Here is an 8,368-nt window from a genome sequence, read left to right on the forward strand (position 1 = left end):
ATCGATGTCCCATAACCTCATTTTTAGTATCTTCCGTTCTCCCTGCCGAGCGCTCAGAGTTTCATAAGAACAGAGGGGGACGTGCCGATCCCTGCCCACGGGTCCAGCAATGCGGGTCAGTGGAGCACATCCCATGTATTGGGGGATTTGGGGAACAAAGGATTTCAGAAGTTTCGCTGTCTTTGCTCACAGGAGAGGATTCAGCAAGGTGTATGGTGGGAAGAGGCGTGGGGAGGCACAAAAAGGGGTCCAAATGACAGATGGTGCACTAGCGCCCCCTGCTGGATGATATCCTAACGGCCGTTGAGATTTTAGTTTTAGGTCAGATTGACATCGACGCGTTGCGGGAACACTCCGGTGCTCAAGGCAATGCCAGGGGTGGACTGACTATTTGGAAACTCGGGCCTGAGGGCCCGGGGTCAGTAGAGGGCCCCATGAGATGTCCCTGGTACCTTTTTCATAGGCTTTTTTTAGTTTGGGCAAGGACACAGGGGCCCCATGATCCCCTATTGCCCGGGGGCCCCAGGAGTTGTCACTCCGCCCTTGGGCAACGCACATCCATTTCCGCGCTGCAAAGCACGACAACGCGCCATGACGCACTGTGCTACAACTTTTGCGGCATGTCCGATTTTCTGGACGATTTGATGCATTAACAGCCCGTTATTTTCCAGCTGTTGGAGTACTACAAGTCCCATCGTGCCTTTGGGAGTCCTGCCTGTGGCTGTCAGAGTCTTGCAAGGCCTCATGGGACTTGCAGTTCCTCAACACCTGGGGGGGCCGTAGTTTGGAGACCCCCTGTTCTATGGGCTGTCTAAAGGGTGCGTCAGCACCTGCGAATGCAGCCGCACAACGATTACGTGCGAGAGCCCTACCGGGGGGGCGGCAATGTGAGGCCACTAGCATGTAATCGCATTAAACCCCCCCCCCCCACTGGGGTTCTTGCATGTAATTGTCAAGCGGGCGCATTCGCAAGTGTGAACGCAACGCACATTGGTGTAACGCATCATGCACATTAAGTGTCTGAACGCACCATGCTGCTGTGAATGGGACCCATTTTTGATAATGCGTTGGTTGCAGAGTGGCAAAGTGGTTAGCACTTCTGCGTGGCAGCACTTGGATCCTCAGTTCCCAACCACAGCACCACCTGCCTGGAGTTTGCATGTTCTCCCTGTGCCTGTGTCGGTTTCTTCTGGGTACTCCGGTTTCCTCCCACACTCCAAAGACATGCTGGTATGTAATCGGTCAAAATTGTCCCTAGTATGTGTATGTATGAATGTGAGTTAGGGACCTTAGATTGTACACCCCTTGGGGGGCGGGGACTGATGTGATTGTACAAAATATTGCCAAAAATATTGTCCCCGCCCTCCAATCATGTGATTCAGGTGTTCCAATCCCCTCAATATCATGTGATTCAAGTGTTCCAATCCCCTCCAAATCATGTGATTCAGGTGTTCCAATCCCCTCCATATCATGTGATTCAGGTGTTCCAATCCCCTCCATATCATGTGATTCAGGTGTTCCAATCCCCTCCCAATCATGTGATTCAGGCGTTCCAATCCCCTCCATATCATGTGATTCAGGTGTTCCAATCCCCTCCATATCATGTGATTCAAGTGTTCCAATCCCCTCCAAATCATGTGATTCAGGCGTTCCAATCCCCTCCATATCATGTGATTCAGGTGTTCCAATCCCCTCCATATCATGTGATTCAGGTGTTCCATTCCCCTCCATATCATGTGATTCAGATGTTCCAATCCCCTCCAAATCATGTGATTCAGGTGCTCCAATCCCCTCCCAATCATGTGATTCAGGTGTTCCAATCCCCTCCAGATCATGTGATTCAGGTGTTCCAGTCCCCTCCATATCATGTGATTCAGGAGATCCAATCCCCTCCCAATCATGTGATTCAGGTGTTCCAATCCTCTCCATATCATGTGATTCAGGTGATCCAATCCCCTCCCAATCATGTGATTCAGGTGTTCCAATCCCCTCCATATCATGTGATTCAGGTGTTCCAATCTCCTCTATATCATGTGATTCAGGTGTTCTAATCCCCTCCATGGCCACAGGTGTATACAATCAAGCCCCTAGGCATGCAGACTGCTTCTACAAACATTGGTGAAAGAATGGGTCGCTCTCAGGAGCTCAGTGACTCCAAGCGTGGTCCCGTGATAGGTGGTCACCTGGGCAATAAGTCCATCCGTGACATTTCCTGGCTACTAAATATTCCACGCTCAACTGTTAGTGGGATTATAACAAAGTGGAAGCAACTGGGAACAACAGCCACTCAGCCACCAAGTGGTAGGCCACGTCACATGACAGAGCGGGGTCAGCGCATGCTGAAGCGCACAGTGCGCAGAAGTCGCCAACTGTCTGCAGAGTCAATAGCTAAAGACCTCCAAACTTGGTGTGGCCTTCAGATGAGCCCAACAACAGTGCGTAGAGAGCTTCATGGAATGGGTTTCCATGGCCGAGCAGCTGCATCCAAGCCTTCCATCACCAAGTGCAATGCAAAGCGTCGGATGCCGTGGTGTAAAGCACGCCGCCACTGGACTCTAGAGCAATGGAGACACGTTCTCTGGAGTGACCAATCACACTTCTCTGTCTGGCAATCCGATGGACGTGTCTGGGTTTGGTGGTGGCCAGGAGAACGGTACTTGCCTGACTGCATTGTGCCAAGTGTACAGTTTGGTGGAGGGGGGATTATGGTGTGGGGTTGTTTCTCAGGGGTTGGACTTGGCCCCCTAGTTCCAGTGAAGGGAACTCTTAAGGCGACATTTTGGACAATTTCATGCTCCCACCTTTGTGGGAAGAGTTTGGGGATGGCCCCTTCCTGTTCCAACATGACTGCCCACCAGTGCACAAAGCAAGGTCCATAAAGACATGGAGGATCCAGTTTGGGGTGGAGGAACTTGACTGTCCTGCACAGAGTCCTGACCTCAACCCCATAGAACACCTTTGGGATGAATTAGAGCGGAGACTGCGAGCCAGGCCCCCTCCCCCGACATCAGTGCCTGACCTGACAAATGTGCTTCTGGAAGAATGGTCCAACCTTCCCATAGACACCCTCCTAAACCTTGTGGACGGCCTTCCCAGAAGAGTTGAAGCTGTTATAGCTGCAAAGGGCGGAGCCAACTACATACTGAACCCTACGGACTAAGACTGGGAGGCCATTAAAGGTCATGTGCGTGGAAAGGGCGGGGCCAACTCAATATTGAACCCTACGGACTAAGACTGGGTGGCCATTAAAGGTCATGTGCGTGGAAAGGCCGGTGGCCCAATACTTGGGGCAATATGGTGTAGGGTCCTGAAATTTGTCTCCATTTCACAGGCAATGTAAGGTCTGACATGTTGGGCATCTACTTACTCGCCGTAACCTCACGTTTAATCATTTACCCAAAACTATGGTCATTTATTGCGTTGGCGCGCCCTAAAATTAACTTCAGTGGATATTTCTGCCGACATTTTGCGTTTCCTAGACCTTTGCGCTAATATCATGGGATGTGCAAAATTGGAACTACCGCCATTTTATTTGTCTGCTTTCAGAAAATATATGCTTGGGGGGGGGGGGGCTCTTCAGGGCCGCAACGATTTTTTAAACATCAAAACCGTCTCTGGCAGCGAAAGGGTGAAGGAACCCGGAGTACGGCCGCAAGATCACGGGGTTTGCATGTGAACACCTCGCCGCGCCACGTGCAGCGAAAAGCGTGAGGTGGAAGTAAACAGCATTTGTGTTCAGACCCGGAGGGAGGAGATTGGAAGGACGCCGCTCTTCCCCTGGATAATTCCAGCCCGCGGCCGGCGATAATGTGGAGGGATGGAGCCCGGCGCTCATTGTTCCCCTTGAAGCCCCTCCGCCATCTCTGCACCGCTAATTGTTTTCCAGGAACTGTCGCCTCGGATGGAGCCGATGCAAATTAATTTCCTCGAAAACGCTCCAGAATGATGAGACGGAGGAAGCGTGCCAGGGGCATGTGATGGCAGATGGATCGCTTTATTCATTGAACAAACTGTGAAATATGGAGGGAGATCACGGAGCAGACTGGGGCTCTTTCATATTGTGGGGGCTTTCTTCCCCCCTCCATCCTCCGGGTGTACCGGCTCCTCTCCTGGACTGAAACGGCTTACTCTGATTTCACTGCACACTGCGAGCCTCTCACAATGTGCATTAGAAGTTGCAGCAGATCAGATAGAGCTCCGCTTTGTTTCCTGGCTTGAGGGCGTCCAGCATCATCTAGCACTTTCCTCCCCAGCCTGACTGCCCCTGGTCCCGCCCCTGGCACCAACTCCATATTAGTAGCCATGGAGGAAGGGGGCAGCTCCATATTAATAGCCATGGGGGGGCAGATCCATATTAATAGCCATGGATCAGGTGGGTGACTCCATTTTAGTGGTCATGGGGGGGAGCGTTTCCATATTAGTGGCCATGGGGGGGCAACTCCATATTAACCATTAGGCGGGGGGGGCAATTCCGTATTAAAGGTCATGAGGAGGGGGGCAACTCCATATTAACCATTAGGCAGGGGGGGCAATTCCATATTAATGGCCATGGGGAAGGGGGCAACTCCATGTTAACCATTAGGTGGGGGGGGGGGGCAATTCCATATTAACTACCATGGGGGAGGGGGGCAACTCTATGCTAACCATTAGGTGGGGGAGCAACTCCATAACAATGGCCATGGGGGGGGGGGGAAATTCCATATTAATGGAAGAAAGGCAACTACACATTAATGGTCATGGGGGCTTGGGGGGGCATCTCCATGTTAATGGCCATGGGGGCTGGGGGGCATCTCCACATTAATGGCCATGGGGGGGCTGGGGGGGCATCTCCATGTTAATGGCCATGGGGGCTGGGGGGCATCTCCACATTAATGGCCATGGGGCTGGGGGGCATCTCCACATTAATGGCCATGGGGGCTGGGAGGGCATCTCCACATTAATGGCCATGGGGGCTTGGGGGGGCATCTCCGCATTAATAGCCATGGGGGCATCTCCACATTAATGGCCATGGGGGCTGGGGGGGCATCTCCACGTTAATGGCCATGGGGGCTTGGGGGGCATCTCCACATTAATGGCCATGGGGGCTGGGGGGGCATTTCCACGTTAATGGCCATGGGGGCTTGGGGGGGCATCTCCACGTTAATGGCCATGGGGGCTTGGGGGTGCATCTCCGCATTAATGGCCATGGGATGCTGGGGGGGCATCTCCATGTTAATAGCCATGGGGGCTGGGGGGCATCTCCACATTAATGGCCATGGGGGCTGGGGGGGCATCTCCACGTTAATGGCCATGGGGGCTTGGGGGTGCATCTCCGCATTAATGGCCATGGGGGGCTGGGGGGGCATCTCCATGTTAATGGCCATGGGGGCTGGGGGGCATCTCCACATTAATGGCCATGGGGGCTGGGGGGGGCATCTCCATGTTAATGGCCATGGGGGCTTGGGGGGGCATCTCCGCATTAATAGCCATGGGGGCTGGGGGGGCATCTCCACATTAATGGCCATGGGGGCTGGGGGGGCATCTCCACATTAATGGCCATGGGGGCTGGGGGGGCATCTCCACATTAATGGCCATGGGGGCTGGGGGGGCATCTCCATGTTAATGGCCATGGGGTCTTGGGGGGCCATCTCCGCATTAATAGCCATGGGGGCTGGGGGGGCATCTCCACATTAATGGCCATGGGGGCATCTCTGCACTATTGACCATGGGGGCTGGGGGGTCATCTCCGCATTAATGGCCATGGGGACTGGGGGGCATCTCCACATTAATGGCCATGGGGGGGCATCTCCATGTTAATGGCCATGGGGGCTGGGGGGCATCTCCACATTAAAGGCCACGGGGGCTGGGGGGGCATCTCCACATTAATGGCCATGGGGGCTGGGGGGGCATTTCCACGTTAATGGCCATGGGGGCTTGGGGGGGCATCTCCACGTTAATGGCCATGGGGGCTTGGGGGTGCATCTCCGCATTAATGGCCATGGGGGGCTGGGGGGGCATCTCCATGTTAATGGCCATGGGGGCTGGGGGCATCTCCACATTAATGGCCATGGGGGCTGGGGGGGCATCTCCACATTAATGGCCATGGGGGCTTGGGGGGGCATCTCCACGTTAATGGCCATGGGGGCTTGGGGGTGCATCTCCGCATTAATGGCCATGGGGGGCTGGGGGGGCATCTCCATGTTAATGGCCATGGGGGCTGGGGGGCATCTCCACATTAATGGCCATGGGGGCTGGGGGGGCATCTCCACATTAATGGCCATGGGGGCTGGGGGGGCATCTCCATGTTAATGGCCATGGGGGCTTGGGGGGGCATCTCCGCATTAATAGCCATGGGGGCTGGGGGGGCATCTCCACATTAATGGCCATGGGGGCTGGGGGGGCATCTCCACATTAACGGCCATGGGGGCTGGGGGGCATCTCCACATTAACGGCCATGGGGGCTGGGGGACATCTCCACATTAATGGCCATGGGGGCTGGGGGGGCATCTCCATGTTAATGGCCATGGGGTCTTGGGGGGCCATCTCCGCATTAATAGCCATGGGGGCTGGGGGGGCATCTCCACATTAATGGCCATGGGGGCTGGGGGGGCATCTCTGCACTATTGACCATGGGGGCTGGGGGGGCATCTCCGCATTAATGGCCATGGGGACTGGGGGGCATCTCCACATTAATGGCCAGGGGGGGGCATCTCCATGTTAATGGCCATGGGGGCTGGGGGGCATCTCCACATTAATGGCCATGGGGGCTGGGGGGGCATCTCCATGTTAATGGCCATGGGGTCTTGGGGGGCCATCTCCGCATTAATAGCCATGGGGGCTGGGGGGGCATCTCCACATTAATGGCCATGGGGGCTGGGGGGGCATCTCCACGTTAATGGCCATGGGGGCTTGGGGGGGCATCTCCGCATTTATAGCCATGGGGGCTGGGGGGGCATCTCCACGTTAATGGCCATGGGGGCTGGTGGGGGCATCTCCACATTAATGGCCATGGGGGCTGGGGGGCATCTCCACGTTAATGGCCATGGGGGCAGGGGGGGCATCTCCACATTAATGGCCATGGGGACTGGGGGGCATCTCCACATTAATGGCCATGGGGGCTGGGGGGGCATCTCCATGTTAATGGCCATGGGGGCTTGGGGGGGCATCTCCACATTAATGGCCATGGGGGCTGGGGGGCATCTCCACGTTAATGGCCATGGGGGCTGGGGGGGGGGGGGCATCTCCACATTAATGGCCATGGGGGAATGGGACATCCAACAATATCAGATCGGTGTGATGTTCCACAAAGCTGAGATCATTCCTAAAATCCACCACTAGATGTCAGGAGTGCACCATACATCACCCATCAACAGGGGTTTATTGCCTTTGTGTGCAGGATATGGTACAACAACCCCTGGGGGGTATATAAAAAGTGGGCGCTTCTGGGGGGTATATAAAAAGTGGGCACCTCTAGGGGGTATATAAAAAGTGGGCACCTCTAGGGGTATATAAAAAGTGGGCACTTCTGGGGGGTATATAAAAAGTGGGCACCTCTAGGGGTATATAAAAAGTGGGCACTTCTGGGGGGTATATAAAAAGTGGGCACCTCTAGGGGGTATATAAAAAGTGGGCACCTCTAGGGGGTATTTAAAAAGTGGGCAACTCTGAGGGGTATATAAAAAGTGGGCACCTCTGGGGGGTATATAAAAAGTGGGCACCTCTAGGGGGGTATTTAAAAAGTGGGCACCTCTAGGGGGCATATAAAAAGTGGGGACCTCTAGGGGGTATATAAAAAGTGGGCACCTCTAGGGGTATATAAAAAGTGGGGACCTCTAGGGGCACCCACATTCACTGCCATCCATTTCTGGTGAGGTTATCCGGCTGCCTTTCCGACCAATCGCTGGTCCCACTCACATTAATGGGACCAATCAGAGAAACACGAATGGAGAATTTAATTGATAAATCTGATCTTCTGATATTTGGTCATAAAAAAGTCAGAGATTCTTTACACAATCCATTCTAAAAAAACTTGACAAAAAAATAAATAAATATCTATCTATCATATACCAGAAATGTGTTATCGGATGTTGATTGGTCATTGGCTTCAATACTTTGAGTCTCTGATCTGGAGTAAGAACATTCTCCGTGAGCTCCGGAACCTCTCCCACCCCCACACACACAGTGGGACCAGGACAGGGTGGCCATGTTCCTACACACAGTGGGACCAGGACAGGGTGGCCATGTTCCTACACACAGTGGGACCAGGACAGGGTGGCCATGTTCCTACACACAGTGGGATCAGGACAGGGTGGCCATGTTCCTACACACAGTGGGACCAGGACGGGGTGGCCATGTTCCTACACAGAGTGGGACCAGGACGGGGTGGCCA

The sequence above is a fragment of the Staurois parvus genome, unplaced genomic scaffold (assembly GCF_062004578.1).
Source record: "Staurois parvus isolate SC_StPar_1 unplaced genomic scaffold, SC_StPar_1.0 ptg001001l, whole genome shotgun sequence".
In the NCBI taxonomy this organism is placed as follows: domain Eukaryota; kingdom Metazoa; phylum Chordata; class Amphibia; order Anura; family Ranidae; genus Staurois; species Staurois parvus.